The 15,630-nt window shown below is 36.7% G+C and overlaps 1 protein-coding gene across 12 annotated transcripts in view; it reads left to right on the forward strand.

Moving 5' to 3' along the window:
* LOC308177538 (uncharacterized protein) overlaps window positions 1-15,630 on the forward strand; it is a gene marked incomplete at its 5' end in the record, with an annotated part of 322,880 nt that overhangs the window by 212,337 nt on the left and 94,913 nt on the right. For all 12 annotated transcript variants that reach the window (XR_013939209.1, XR_013939210.1, XR_013939211.1 and 9 more), the window contains 4 exons: window positions 2,709-2,797; window positions 3,552-8,393; window positions 10,909-11,139; window positions 12,944-13,192. The remainder of the gene's footprint in view (window positions 1-2,708; window positions 2,798-3,551; window positions 8,394-10,908; window positions 11,140-12,943; window positions 13,193-15,630) is intronic.

Raw genomic sequence — 15,630 nt, forward strand, 5'->3', positions numbered from 1 at the left:
TTAGGTTAATTGGTATGGGTGGGAAGTCTTTCAGGTTTAAGCAGTGAGTGCATCTAAATAATGATGAGAAAATTGAGTCAGTGTGTGTACACAATATTTAGGTACCATGATGATTGCATTTCTGCTTAAATGGGAAATCTAGCTAACAGAAATAATTTTGCTATTTATGCACATGTGCTTGAAGAAGAGAACATCTAGAATTAAATCTGAAGGAAAGCTCATGAGCTCCTGTCTTGTGCCTTCAACTTTAATAAAAGAGGATGGCCATCCAGTATTTCTGGGCTGCTTATGTTCCTACTTTTTTCTGTTTATTAACCTAAGAGAACTCCTTATGGCTTCCTCAGATAGAGCATAAAATAGAAGCTCTGTCAGACTTATTAGGAGTGTTTTTTAACTTTATTTTAAATGAGCAGTACTTTTATTTCCATTAGATTTTCAATAATTGCTTAAAAGCAATGCTTTGACTTACATTTTATGAAGTCAAATGATTTAAATTATGTCTGTAAAGCACTAAGATTTATAAATTTTAATTACGTATAGCAGACAAAACCATCATTATCCAACTATTGAGGTGTTAATTATTAATTTTTAATCAAAAACAAACTACTTGCTCTGTAATTAAATCTGTAATCTAGATTGCTCTAGTATATCATTATATTTCTTAAGAATTCAAGTCCTAACTGGGTTTCAATTGGCATAGTTCTATTAAAATCAATTGTTTCTCTGGATTGTATAATTAATGAATATGCAAGTCTCTGTCATGGCTCTTTTCCATTAGCTAACTTTGCAGAAATTTCTTTCACTTGACCAAGGTATATGAACAGCTCAGTCCAATATTTTTTATATTTTTGGAGTTTCTCTACTGATCAATGAAAAACACACCCTAGCAGAGGGATTTTCTGTGGAACTTGATGGAATTAATCATCTAAAGCCCAGTGAATGTCAGTGAGTGCAATGGGTGCATAAATCATTCCATATGTTTTCGGAAACTTCCCTGAACAGATTCTAAAAATGAGAATGGTTCTAAGAAAACTATAGTGGATCCACAGATTCGCAGTGATTCTTTCTTGTTTTCAAAGTTCAGTGTGCCAACCAGGGGAATGTAAAATATGCACAGATATATATGTAATACATGCATGTGTATGTGTGTGTATCTATGTGTATATTTGTGTATATATATGTGCACACACACACCTGCCTACATAACTAACTCCCACCTCACTGCTCCTAGTCCAACCAAACAGACATTTTTTCTAGAGGTTTTAGTAAAAAGGTCAATTAAATAGACTATTCATTGCCAGGAAAATACATCAGACATACAAATAGAGTAATGTAATTACTTATACTCTGAAATCAAAATACATTATACAAAATGTTTTTAAAAACTATTTTGGAGTTCTCTAGGAAATCTTGAATGGTCAGTTCCTCCAAAAGTCGAGGTAAAAAAAAAAAAAAAGAGCTCATATCTGTAAAAGTGCTGATTATTTATGAAGCCTGATATAAACATATCATCCAATGCAAACAGAATGTATCACAACAGGAGGCACCCTAGTGATTATCCATATGTTTACCTCCCACATATGAGACTGTATGTTTGAGGAAGTAAACAAAATATATGTGGAATAGTGGTTATGAAAAGACATTACTTTCTCCAAAACATGTCTTCTGCATAATGTCTTACTGAGCAAACATAAAAAAAAATTTGGCTTCATGCTGTATGTACTCCACACAACAGAAGGAACTCTGAATTATAAACAAAAACTATAACTGGTTATCCAAAATTTTAAACGTGGGGACTTATTAAAATTTCTTAAACATTCACTATTGTGGAAATTGAAAAAAAATTCATATGCATTCAAAATTTATTTTACATCTACTAAATTAGATATAAGCTCTTATTATACCATCTACAGGCAAAATTGGTCATAGCTCACTATATATATTTGTATCCCGCTTTCATGGATATAAAATTAATTAAAGGAGGTAAACAGAATTTGTTATTTGGAAGCAGGAAGAGTAATATAGTTGATAAGCAATATTGATCAAAAATATAGCATTGTGCTTTTTTTTTTTTCTTTAATTTAAAATGAATGTTTTGTCCTGATGCCAGTCTCAATGCTTTGCCAAGGGGCAGCATATGTCTGGTATTCTGAAAGTTGGCTTCTACGTCAAAAGGAAAGCAGTGACATGAAGTACTGGTGTATTTTCAGTACAAAATTTAATTTACTTACTGTCTCCTGGGACAGGAGCCTCAAAAATATCCAGGGAATTTTATTTAGAAAATTCAGCCCCATAGGAATGGTAGGCTCCCATGGAGAGATTCTTCATTAAACTGTATATAAAGAACAGTGCACAGTAGTAACTACAAGTCTGAATATTTGGCCACAAATGAAGAAAAAATAATGTGGAAAGAAATATGCAGAAACATTAAGCTGTGACACAGACATTACAGTACTGTGTTGTACAAAGAAATGTCTACAAAGTATGATTTGGGGTGATCTTAAAAGGGAATAGCGTCTACACAGTTCCCCCTGATGCAAAACTCTGAGAAAAGGAGAGAACTAAGTAAGGATAGCTTAGTTCATTTATACCATTTACTTCAATTGTATCTTCTACCCTGGCTTTTTATAGTATTAAGAAGGAAATAGGAGCCTCATTATTTTCAAATGGAACCCCCTCAGCAGAAATTCTGAAACTGAATTTTGCAGGAGTCTCCAATGTCTTTAAGTGGTTTTGAGGAAACTGCTGTGCATGAACCACCGTTACATGAACCTGCGTCCCCAGCCTCCGAAGTGGGGTGAGTCATCTTGTGGCTTATCCCTAGGATGACTTCAGTGTCTATCATTATGTCATCAAACTGTCTTCCAGCTTTCTACCTTCCTCCTTCTATTTGATTGCACGTGTTACCTTGTAAAAGGATGTACTGTTTCCCACTCTGAAGAATGTATGAGTTATTTTGTGGATTCACGATTAAGTTTTTATATGTAACTGCTAGTGCCACTCTTCAGAGAGGAGAGAATACCAGTTTCTTTTGTGACTGAATTGAACACCTTTTTCCCATTTATAATTTGCACATCATGGCAATATTTGTAAGAAGTTATTCACTGTGTGCAGACTAGTTACAGATATGATGTCATTCTTCTTTTTCCTTGCTTCAAGGAAAATTGCTGGTTTGTAAATCCAGCCAGTATGATAAGTATATATATAATGTATGTGTATCTCAAAATACTGTCACAGCAGAGCTACATTATGTTGTGGGTTCTCCCATTACACTTGGCAAGATTGTAGGTCTGTAGTTTCTGTAATAAGGATTTCCTCTATGTGCTGTTTGACCACTCTGTGTTAGTACCAGTATGTATAACTAGAACTATAGATGATTTTTCTTTTTCTTGGAAGCCCAACTTGAAACCATTAATAGTTGAAGAAAGATTATGTTGGTAGTACCACACTAATTTGTTTATGAAACTCTTACTCACATACACAATAATGAAAATATTATATAATCACTGGACTTTTTTGTATTATTTAAAAATATATTTTCCTTCTTTAAGGTTTAAATTGCACTCTAAATAAGCCCATTCTAATTCAGGAATTTGGGACTAGAACTTTCACTAAAGAATGGGTGAGTCAATTCCTAATCATCTCCAGTAAGTTCATATTGTGCCATAATTAAAAAGTAAAATTAACAGAGACAGTTTAAAATTCATTAAGATTCAGCAAAAATAAAAACCAGTATGATCATAAGCAACATTTCTTTTGTGTTTGTTTGCCAAGTTATGCAAGACTGCATTTGGGAAAAATAACACTTTGCTGGCTAATATGTTAGAAGATCATAAATAAATGTTTGCACATCCTCTTGCTGCAATGTTGATGAATCAGTGTTAGCATTAATTAAAATGCTTGCATAATTTTAATTCATGAAAGCCAAAATTGTATTTTGAGTATGTTTTGCATAAAACAAATTTTCTTGACTTTTGGTGATCTTTGTGTTTGTTTCACTGTCATGGTGTTACTATTAGTAGATATAACACATTCCTTTAGATAGTTCTGTCTGTGAAAAGATTAGAAAGTTCAGTCAGGGTTTGTTATTACAGCTCTTGAGCTTTCATTTTGCAAGACATTATGTTTCATATATTGTTATTTTGATGGTATATGATCCATAGAGTTAATAGATGAGCATTTGAAACTCCTCTTATGTCCTCTGTGCTAGAGGAAACTGTATTCAGACAATCCCAACTTTAGCCAGGCTTTTCTAGTTTAGTCTTAATATGTTAGCAGATTATCAGAAGGCAAGCTATGAAACATGAGCAAGGTTTCTGCCTATTTTATCATTCTGATTTTTAAAAAAAGACCATATACTGTGTATTTTCCAAGGCCAACGTGAAAAGAACTCTTTTCACACAGAAGTGTTGCTAAGCAAAAAAGACTAGAAACAGAAAACACTTCTGGGTGCAAACCCAGTCTTATTTTCTTATTCTTGAATGATGTCAGTTAGGTGAGATTTAATACGTCTGTAAGAAATCCAGAAAGTAAGTTTTCCTTATCTCTGCTTTTATGATCCAACTCAGACTTTCAGGGCTTGCTGGTGTCTTCACTTTCTTAAGTTCATGTTCTCTCTTGACTTGAACTTTTAACATCTTTTTTGCTAACAACGTGAGAAGCTTTCTCAAAGTTCTTAGCATTCAGGATGTTTGGACCTTTAACCATTTCTAAGGCTAGTCAATGCTAGAGGAAAGCAGAATGAAGCAATAAGCTAACACTGTAAATACACTTTATATGCAATTTTGATTGACTGTGTTGAGTCAATGTCAGTATATGCTATCAAAGCTTTTAAGTTGATAAACCATCATCTGTACAGTATGTACAAAATAATTCTTTACATTACACTGACAGTTCAAAGTATCTGCAGAAATCCGTGGTTTGCAGCAGCTTTTAAACAGGTAATGGGATTGACGCAACTCATTGTGATATAGGTGTGAGTAAGGAAGTCTGATGGAGTGGGACTTTTAAAGTCTCAGGGAACATGAAAATCCAGTGTGTAACCTGAGCATTTAGTGCTTAGTATTTTGAATGCATTCTGTCAGTCCCCAGAAAGTGTTCCAAACATGCTAAAAGCTGTCCTAAGACTTAGTTCCTGTATGAGATATATTATGTATTGACTTGTATGTGTCCTGTACCATAGCTCTGGTGGTAGGGAACTTTTTAGGTACGTGTTTATGATGATCCCACTGAATAATACTAAACCTGTGATGTTAATGCAGTAGAGCCATTAAAAGGTTTAACCTTACTGTGATCAATGCAAATCCTCCTGTAACATGTTCTCTTTGTCAGGTCTCTTTCCCACCTTGAAAATATTCTCTCTTCCACTCTGGATTGTTAGTCTGTGCTGCTGTGATCTTCAATTGGATTCTTATTATCTGATAGAATTTGGATGCAATAAGCCTTCTCAAATTAAGGCATTACTCTGTGAACACATATCTTGAAATAATGAATGATTTCTTCATCATAAGGGTCAAGAAAACAGAGTGCTTAAAAGGGCATATTTATAGTATGAGTTATTGAGAATGTAATGAACTGCAAAGTCATGGTGCCTTGGAAGCCAGATTTCCCAAATTCATGTTTTGTAATTAGAGAACAAATCCCTTCTTCCATTATTATTATCAGACATAATTTCTGCTTTCACTAGATCTTTTCATAGCACTTATATTTCCTGAGTAATGCACAAAACTCATGGCAGATTAGCATTGCCAGCCGATTTATTAAGTTTGGCCTTTTTTCTTCATAACTTTTATCTCAGCGGGCTAATGAAGAACCAAAATGATTAGTTCATACATTCAGCTTTGCCAGTAAAACCAGTACATCTATCCCATTACTAGGAATATGTGTCAAAATGAGTAAAAGCGACTTAATGGGATGAAAGATATACTGCAACCTGGTGTGGCCATGGGACATGCATACTAAAATCTTTGTGAGCCTGAAAGCCACATCCCTTTGAAACCTCCCATCTGAATCCCTTTAGAGATGGGGATTTCTGGGAATGGTTCACAGGTGAGCTGACTGTTACTCCCCTGCCTTCCAGTGCAGGATGTGGTCTGGCTGTGGGCACGGCTGGCATCCAGGCTGACACAGCGATACTGGTCTCCGTACTCTCTGTGAGTGGGCAGTGGGAGTTACAGCAGTCCCTCAAATACAGTACGATATGAGTTAGTAGTGGGAACAATTACTTTTGTGGAAGCATAGCAAACATTTTTATCTGTCTTTAGGTAGCTACTGTGTCTAGAAGGAAAAAGACAAGAGATGACTCAAGGAGACAAACAGTTAATTAAAAAAATGGGGGTGGGTAGGGGGGATGACCTGTCCAAAAGGCAAGTAACCAACCCAAAACCACAAGTACAGAACAGAGATCTCTCTCTGAAATTTCTATGCTAAATCAACATTTAGAGCAATATCTAAAGAAAAGAAAAGCAGGAAAACAACAATAACAACAAATCAGGCTGATTTTTTTTTCCCATCACTTGCCCATCAGTTTTGAGACCACTACACCAAAATAGTATCTGGGAAGAAGTGCAGATGAGCAGTTAAAGTGTCTTGGGTCTTGTCAATATTAATGTATAACAGAGTTCTGTAACAAATGTTCATAGAATATCCTGAGTTGGAAGGGACCCATAAGGATCATCGAGTCCAACTCCTGTTACAAAGGCAGAGCATAATAAGAACAGTTAAACAGGAATGAACTTGTTTGAAATTAGTTTGAAAGACGTAGTGGTGGCTGCAAGCCATTCTGTGGCTGTTTAAGACAGCATATCACATGGCAACAACAGAGTTTTAGATGGTGCTGCTGAAAAAAGTACGTAAATCTGGTGCTGGGGAAGGGAGGTTGGAAGGTTCTCCTTGTTTTTTACATAAACTTGAGAATTTTTGGAAGGTCCTGAAGGTGAGGAGGAAGAGAGTAGCGTAACTGCAGCAGTGGGTGATGGATGGTTAACTATAAAGCCCAGTGCCTACAGCCCACTCTCTCAGATGCTCTGTAGTACCCGTGGCTGAAGAAGATGTCAGTGCCATGTTTTCAGCATGTGTCCCTCATCCACTTCTTTTAGCCACCATCAGACAAAATTGTGTCGAGAAGTCTTTAGTTAAGCTGCAGGCAGTATAATTCCTGACAAGCAATTAAGACCTCTGATAAAAATATATTTAAGATACGTTTATTTGAATAAATACATATCAGCTTCCACAGAAATGTACTGAGTACTGCAGAGGACAACATCAAACATTTCTGAGCGTGTCTGGACAAATGAATGGGACGCTGCTGGGGCAGGGCAGTGGTGGTTGTTTCTGCCAGTGGGGAAGTGTTCAAACAATATTTGGAAGAAGGGGTCTGTGTGTAAAGAAGTATCCTTTCACCCTTTAATTTGCTTCTCTTTCAGAATAGAAGGCAACAGTAAGCTCTTTAATAATTTTTCCACTCATATGTTTGTGTTTAATACACAAAGGATATATTTCCAGCTAGTATTTTTGTGGCACACTGTTTGAAAACAAATGCATGCAATGCAAATACACCTCATTGGCTCTCCTTTGGCTTCTTTTCTTCCAAATTAAATAGGAAAACAAGTAAACAATTGGTCTTGCTGGCAACTCAGTGTCTCATACCTTTTTGCTTTTCCATATGCAAATTCCCACCAAAAATCAAAGTGTCCTGCACTTTGTTCCTGTTGGGTTAAGTGACTAGGAGAAATTGTGTGAAGAAACCTTGCCATTACTATTCCTATTTAGCTTTGTGGAGTTCCAAATGATATCAAAATCCAAGTTTGTTCCTTTTCTTTTCAATAACTTTTTTTCATTGTGGCTGTTGGTGTGCTAGGAAGAGGCATTAATTTGTCAGGATAGCATCTTCTTTTTAATCCCTGGACATTGTCACCTACTCCAATTTAACAGAGAGCAGAAAACAGCTTTCTCTCCTAACAGCTGTAACAAATTTAGATTTTTACTTTTCTCTGTGGATCCTCAGTGAAAGTGCAAGTTTTGCTACAGACAGTGTTGTGTTTATTTACATTTACTTCAGTTCTGGGAGAATGAGGAGGTTTGGTTGGGTTTGGTTTTCCCCAGGAAAGGAGTCCTCCAAAGTAGAGGAGCCAAAAGCATTAGCTAAGTGATTAGTCAGAATTGCTACTGACCAGTGTCTCCGTTATGGAGCAAACTTGTGGACGTGCTCACATGCTTTTGTACAGCTGACTTCTCTCAGATGCATTCTTTCAGCCCTCTCTCATTGGCGATGCACTCTTGCAGCTTCTCCCCTCCCCTCATCTCAGCAGTTGCAAATATGCCAATATTAATTGATTTTAATTATTACAGTACTCCTGAGCATATGAGTAGTGTAACTTCCAGTAGTTGTAAAAGTAAGTAAAGTAACTACTTTATGTGTTTTAATGCCTTTCCCTTTAATATATCCAGTTGGCTTCTATCAGGGACGAGGTATTCAGGAAGATGGATTTTTGGACTGATCAGATATGGTAGTTTACTTTCATGTAATGTGAAAAATAATTCATGGTTTGTGGTTTCATCACATAGCAAATGAACGTTTTCCATTTTCTTTCTATTTGCTAAAGATAAAGCCAAAATGTTGCTAATATTTAGAAAAATATTGTTCTTGATTGTTTTTTTCCCTCTTATTTGAGGAAAGGGTTTGAGGTGAATCCATTTTTTTTTCTTTTGTAATTTTCTGTAACTAAAACCACTGTGAAAATGTAGTCATTTCAGATTTGTAAAAAGCAGGGTTGGTACTATATAAAAGGTATAGTGCTTGGGAGTACTGTGAAGTGTGAAACCAAGAACGCCAAAAAGAAAACTATTTCATACATTTGAAACACACATTTGTGCTTGATAGGTAGAAATGAATTGTTTCACAAAGCATCACGTCTTTTTATTTGCAAGTGAAATGTATGTGGGTGACAGAAGTTTCACAGTTATGATGTGAAATCCAGAAGCCTTTAAAATGTGCTTTGAACAAGGAAACCTTGGCAACTCAGAAAGATACAGCAGGCAGAGATTATTTTGTAAATTCTGTGTGTTGGCCAAATGATTTTAGTGACCTTTGTGTTGCCCAGTTTATGTGTATGACTAGGCCATATACCCACAGTTAATTGTGCCTACGCTGATCAGCAGCTTCTAATTAGAGAGAGAAATGAAATGGCTATATCTCCTGATGTACCTAGGCAAAGTGATTAACTCACGTCCCTGAGTGGGACTCTGGAAAATCAAACTGTATGCCTGTTTTTCTAATTGTTGATCTGGCTGAGAGACAGGCAAGAAAAAGGTCTCATCTTTCTTGCCCTTATTTCTTATGTTGTAACTAAACTGAAAATGGAGATGTTTTCAACCTTCGGTTTAGAAGATTAAACTACCGTTCAGTAAGTCGAACTTCTGCCACTTCCTTTTTCTCTGTTATCACTTAGTCACCTTGAAGGCAATCAGTTCTTGTACAAGAAGTTCTAGTTTTAGCGTGATAACTGACATTGTAAAATTGCTTAGGAAAATACTATTGCTGAAATAAATGGTGAACTTCTCTTTCTGTTATCCTTTACGCAAGCAAGTACCTGCTAACCCACTAATCTGTGTCTGCATCAGGGAAACCTGCGCTCAGTAAAGACAAAGTCTGTTTACATTCCTGGGAACATGTCAGCTTTTTACAATTCTATCTCCATGAGAAATTTCCTTTAGAGAAGTTCTGAAATAAGCTGCTAACAAAATGGGGCCTTGCAAAAAGTTACAGCCTTTAAAATGAAAATTATCGGATTGTAAATGTTTAGGATGTGAAAGGAAATTGACATAAGAAGTGTTTTGTTCATTAAAATTCTAAACCTGTGCAAGTATTTATTGGAAATCTTTACCCACTTTCCTGATGACTATATATGAAAGCTCATACTTTTTAATTTGTTTGCTGGCAAAAACCACCCCTTTAATTGTGATTTTAAGATATGATGTTATACATGTGATATTATTAAAGAAAACTCTGGTACATGTTGATGAACTAGAAAATGGATATAAATGGTGTCACCTTTAACAAATGCTTTCCAACATAAAAGGCAATAGCTACACGATTGATACAATCAAGCGTTTCCAATATAATGGTGTTTTTAACAAGATCTGAGGGTCTAAAATTGACAGAGCTGTAATTAAAGTTCTGCATGCTGATCTACTGTGGTATGCACACCACTCTGTTATTAAGTCTGCTCTACCACAAAGCCAAAGAAATACACTCCGAAATGCATCTTTTTAAATTGGGTATATTTATTCCAAAACAGGGATATGAGCACTCAGCTTCTTCAGTGAGTGTGACTGGAGTCAGCAAGCAAAAGAATGTACATAAAAAGTTTTAATTGTTTCATCTGTCAGCCTACTAAAGCGATCATTCACCTGTGGTTTATTTATTTATTTATTTATAAAGCTCTGATTAATGTGGTTTCAAGGCCTGTTAACTTAGATTTCGGTGTCTGTTTAGTTTCTCCTGAATCAGCAGTGATTCCCTAAGCAGAAGTTTTGTATTAAATAAAAAGAGAATTTCAGGACAACAGCCTTTGAGGTGTTTAATGGCTTAGGCTTGTAAAGAAAAACAAAGTAATTAAAAAGTTTTGGAATATGGTGTTTAACAGAAGACAATTATATGAGAGATGGTATAATATATTATGATGTTAATGTAATTTACATTACTATGCAACTGTATCATTTGTAACACATATTAAATCATGCCATGCAGGTTATTCTATTTGAAACTTAAAGGACAGAGTGATAAGGCTCAGTGCCTTATATAAGAAATATTTGTATACAAGTAAGGTGAAAAAATAAGTTGATAATTATCTGAGGATAATGTTATGAGGCATGTATGTTGTGTACACTTTTTAATTTTGTTTTCAGGGATCTCCAGAAGACACAAAGAACTTTATCTGAACTTCATATACCTGCATTAAAGAGTAGAATGGAAGATAGCATTTTACAGTTCATCAGTAAGGCAGTTATAAGTTTAATTTTAAGACAGAAAAGGCTTTCAATGTAAAAAAAACTATACTTACATATTTTTTTTCCTTAGTTTCCAGAGGCTCTTCACCTTTGGGATCTAGAAGAAAATAGTGCTTACAGTTTGATAAGGTTTCTTTATCTCATCTTTCTACAAATTTCTATCTTGCTGTCTCATTCCCTAGCTTGCAGAAACATAATTTTTCTACTATGCCTGTTTCCTTATTCAGCATAGATAATCATTTTATTTACAGTCATCTAACTTCATTTATATTAGGAATTAATAAAATATACCTCCAGGCTGTCTTCTCTCTAGCTAGAACAAAAAAGCAGACTAGCTTCAGCTCCTAATGAATCATTCCTCGTTTGGGGAAATACACAGAGCAGTTCACTAAAATTCCATTAAAATATTAGATATCCATTAACACTGCAAGTGCAAGTGTAATATGTTTAAATGCAGAATGGAAGACAGGGTGGGTATACGAAAAATGAATGAGCACTTACAAAAATGATTGTGCTCATTTCAAAAACTCTAAAGGTTACTCTGGAAGAATTTCAAATGTTATGACCACAAGCACTCCTTAATTTTCAATACTGTGGCCTGTCATAGTCGTGAACTAATACCAGGGAAACTCAGTGTCACAATAGTACCATTGTATCCTGAGCACGGTATCACCACAGATTCCTCTGCATGGTTGTTTTTGCTCCAAGTTTGTCATTTCAATGTTATTTCTAACTTGTTCTATATTTTTCTAAACTGTCTAGTTAATATCTATTTTTAAGATTTAAAGATTATTTTTAGCTAAACAAATTCCTGAAATATCATTTCTACATTTTTCCCCAACTGTAAGCATCAAACTGGTTACTTATATTTCTATGCATTCATTTATAGCTTTTCCCTTCATAACAAATACTACAGTTATGTAATTACTCTAGCTGAAACTCTCCTGGATGCACTGCTAAGACTTAAGCTTGCCTTTCCATACGGTGATGACTTTTTTCTTTTAGAATTGGATTCTTAGTCTTTTGTTCAAGGTCGAGCCTTTGACCGTATAGTGAAAGGCTGTAATTTAAACAATAACAAAATGCTGCCATTCTCTTTCCCAGTCCCTTACAGCTGCTTAGAAAAATTTTGATGACTGTCAGAGAGGGGAAGTGAAGGGACAGAGTGCTGATGAGTTAGGGAAAAAAATGGTTTGTGTAATAAAATTGGGTTTGATGAATTTCCTTACTGAAAATACAATGAAGAAAAAGTATTTTTCTGCAATTTTGACATGTTTAGGTCAAAAATCAGGACTGAAATCAGATTTATTTAAAAATAAATGAATCCATCCTTCATATGATGAATGTCATAGAGGTGGATTGTTTCTAAGTTGTGATGTCATTTCCTGCTGGGCAAGTTAGCTGTCATTATGTCTGTGGGAGTTTTTAAGGCGTGACAGCGGTGGCCGTGTCACAATGGGCAACCGGTGGGCTTAAAAAGGGCGGCGGGGCTGGGGCAGGCCCAAAGCTGGCAGCAGGCCCCTGAGGTGAGGGAAGGGAAGGGAAGGGAAGGGAAGGGAAGGGAAGGGAAGGGAAGGGAAGGGAAGGGAAGGGAAGGGAAGGGAAGGGAAGGGAAGGGAAGGGAAGGGAAGGGAAGGGAAGGGAAGGGAAGGGAAGGGAAGGGAAGGGAAGGGAAGGGAAGGGAAGGGAAGGGAAGGGAAGGGAAGGGAAGGGAAGGGAAGGGAAGGGAAGGGAAGGGAAGGGAAGGGAAGGGAAGGGAAGGGAAGGGAAGGGAAGGGAAGGGAAGGGAAGGGAAGGGAAGGGAAGGGAAGGGAAGGGAAGGGAAGGGAAGGGAAGGGAAGGGAAGGGAAGGGAAGGGAAGGGAAGGGGTGTCACATCCCTTCAAGGGATGGGCCCTTAAGTGATGTGACACCCTATCCCTTTGGTCCCTCAGCTGGCTGTGAAGGAGCTGTGGGGACTGACACCTCTGCCTGTGGCTGAAAACTCACCTCATCGCTCGGCCCCTCAGGGTCACTGGAGGAGCATCTGCTGAGGCCACGGTTTGGGGAGTGCTGATCATCAGCTGGCGTTGTGTCCACCACGTCCACCACATCGTGTCCAGACATGCGGGAGGAGGGTGAGTGAGAGCAAAGTAACCACACAGCTGCCTGGCGAGGAGCAAGGGGTCACTGCGGGAAACGAGGTAAGTGGATTAGTCTGCCCCAGCCCAGGCTTCAGCCAGGCTTGTGGCACGGGCCACATCTTCTCGTGTAGGAAATTTGTCCTTGTAGTACTCATACACTGAATAACAGGGAGTGTTCAAAGTTTGTTCAAGGAAAACAGTCAGGTTTAATTAATTCAACACATGAGAAAAAAATTATGAAATAATCTTCTGCATATTCTTTGTTCTGGAGACAAGATTTGCTTGCAATATTGAAAACATGGTTTATTTAATGCAGGACCTTAGTATTTTTATGTGACAGTTTAACCAAACATGCTAAAGTTGGAAATGGAAAGGTTTAAAATAATTAAGTTTAATTACTTAAGCATCATTTAATCAAAATAATCTTCCATGATACTAATTATCATTGTCAGTCCTTTTCTCACACATACTTAAATATTTCATATATTAATATCAACCTTGATTACTGTACTTATTGAGAGCTACAAGCTGCTGCATTGCAGCTGCTGAGGTAGTGCTATCTGAACAGCTTGAAATGAGCTCATTTGGGTACTGGAAGCCAGTGAAATGCTGGAAGCATGGTGGTTTGTATGGGTTAATATAACCTATTAAGAAGCATGATAAATTAGTCTCTGTGGAGTTTTGTGCTATCACAGTTTGCTTCCAGAACCTGAGGTAGAGTGTTTCAAGTTGTCTTGGCTGGAGAGCTGCAATGATAATGTATCTCATTAATTCCAAGTCTGGAATAATTCCTCAAGAATTAGCACAGCTATTTAGCTGAAAAGACAAAACAAACAATTGTAGTGAGGAAGCCATTCAGTTTTGCTCAGATTTTAGGGAAGATTGCCGAAGCTGCTCTCAGACAGCACAGCTGAGCCACATGTTCAAAACAGGCAATTTTTGTTTTATGATAACTACTACATCTCCTAGCTTTGATCCCACTCTAAGCCCCACATCTGGAATTAGCATGGCTTCAAGGCTCTGAGACCTTCAGAAAGGACTCCCAGAGTCCCTGGGTAGCACAGGAGAAAAAAAAAAAATCTGGTCTTGGTAATACTGTTCCAAGTAATTATTAAAATGGCATAGGGATACCAGTTATTATGGTTTAAAGTTTGGCCTACTGACAATCAAGATTTTATATTATTATTTTCCAATGTGAAAAGAAACTCAGCACAAGCAGGGACTGAGCAGTATAGCAGAGTGGTATACATATACAGGAGCGTTAGTCACTTTTGACTTTGTTCTGTGTCTATAAAAGACACAGATGTTCATAAGCAATTTGGGAGCATAAGACTTACATTTAAGGTGAAAAACAAAACAAAACAAAAAACAGCACAGCTACAGCTTCATCCCTTTTTGATGCAAAAATGAATCCCCAAACTTTACTAGACTAAACTAGAGTTTGGGCCTGAAGCATAATTAGGTATTCAACATGTTCCTTAAACATGTAAAAGTGAAAGCTCTATTTAACCTCACCATCTCATGTAATGTATTTATTTGTCACTGCATTAAATACACAAAGATGGAAGATCTGTCATAGTAAACACTCCTGAAAGACTATGATCAGCAAGGGTGATGGGACCAATATGAAATTTAGTCCTGGCTATTTCTCTGTAGGTAATAATAATAAACACTGTCTTTCTCTCAGGTATTATAGTAAAAGTTTGTAAAAGTTGAGGTTATTAGTGAGCTAAGTTATCTATATTGGTATTAAGGTAAGTTAATTCTTGCTGCGATAACACAGAACACTTACAGGCTACTGATGTCAACAAAATAATCTTGTATGAAAACAGAGTCTGAACAACTTGTATTCTCATTATTAAAAAATTGCAGAAATATCTGGTGTGTCATGCTTGGTTCTGAAAGTTTCCTCAGAAGCTCTCAGAACCCAATCTTCTTCATGGCACTGGCTGTCTGTTATTTTGACTTGTTCTGTCTTCAGTGCATAAATGAACTGGTTCCCTGATCAAAAGCTAACCTCCTGTTCCACAGAGACGAGAATGAATCTGAATTTTTCACACAAATCTGATTTTGTGTGAACTGTTCAGTAATCTTTATTCACATGATTTTATCTAATCATAGTTCTAGATCACTCACAAATTGTTAGAAGTGCTAACAAATGTTTTACTGAACCATCTCCTTGGTGCCTGATGTGGTCCACTGACCATACTGATGTTCAGTGGCAATAATCAAGTGGCATTTTTGTCAGTAAGGGAAAAGTAAAGGTAAAATTCTGAGATTATTGTTTCAAGCACAACTTAAGATACAGCATCATTTCTACCAGTCTGCAGCTCAGGATGACTTTCATTGTACTGAGCATGCTCTGACTCTGTTTTGCTCCTCAAAGCATTAATAGCTCAGCATGAGATATTCTTCCTGTTATCCTTCAGATGCAGTGTTTGGTAGCGTTTTGTCCTGCAGTCTCCATAACAGGAAACAGATTTGACTGTTTTGGACTT

The sequence above is a fragment of the Anser brachyrhynchus genome (genome assembly GCF_964034855.1).
Source record: "Anser brachyrhynchus genome assembly, chromosome: 14".
NCBI classification, from domain to species: Eukaryota; Metazoa; Chordata; class Aves; order Anseriformes; family Anatidae; genus Anser; species Anser brachyrhynchus.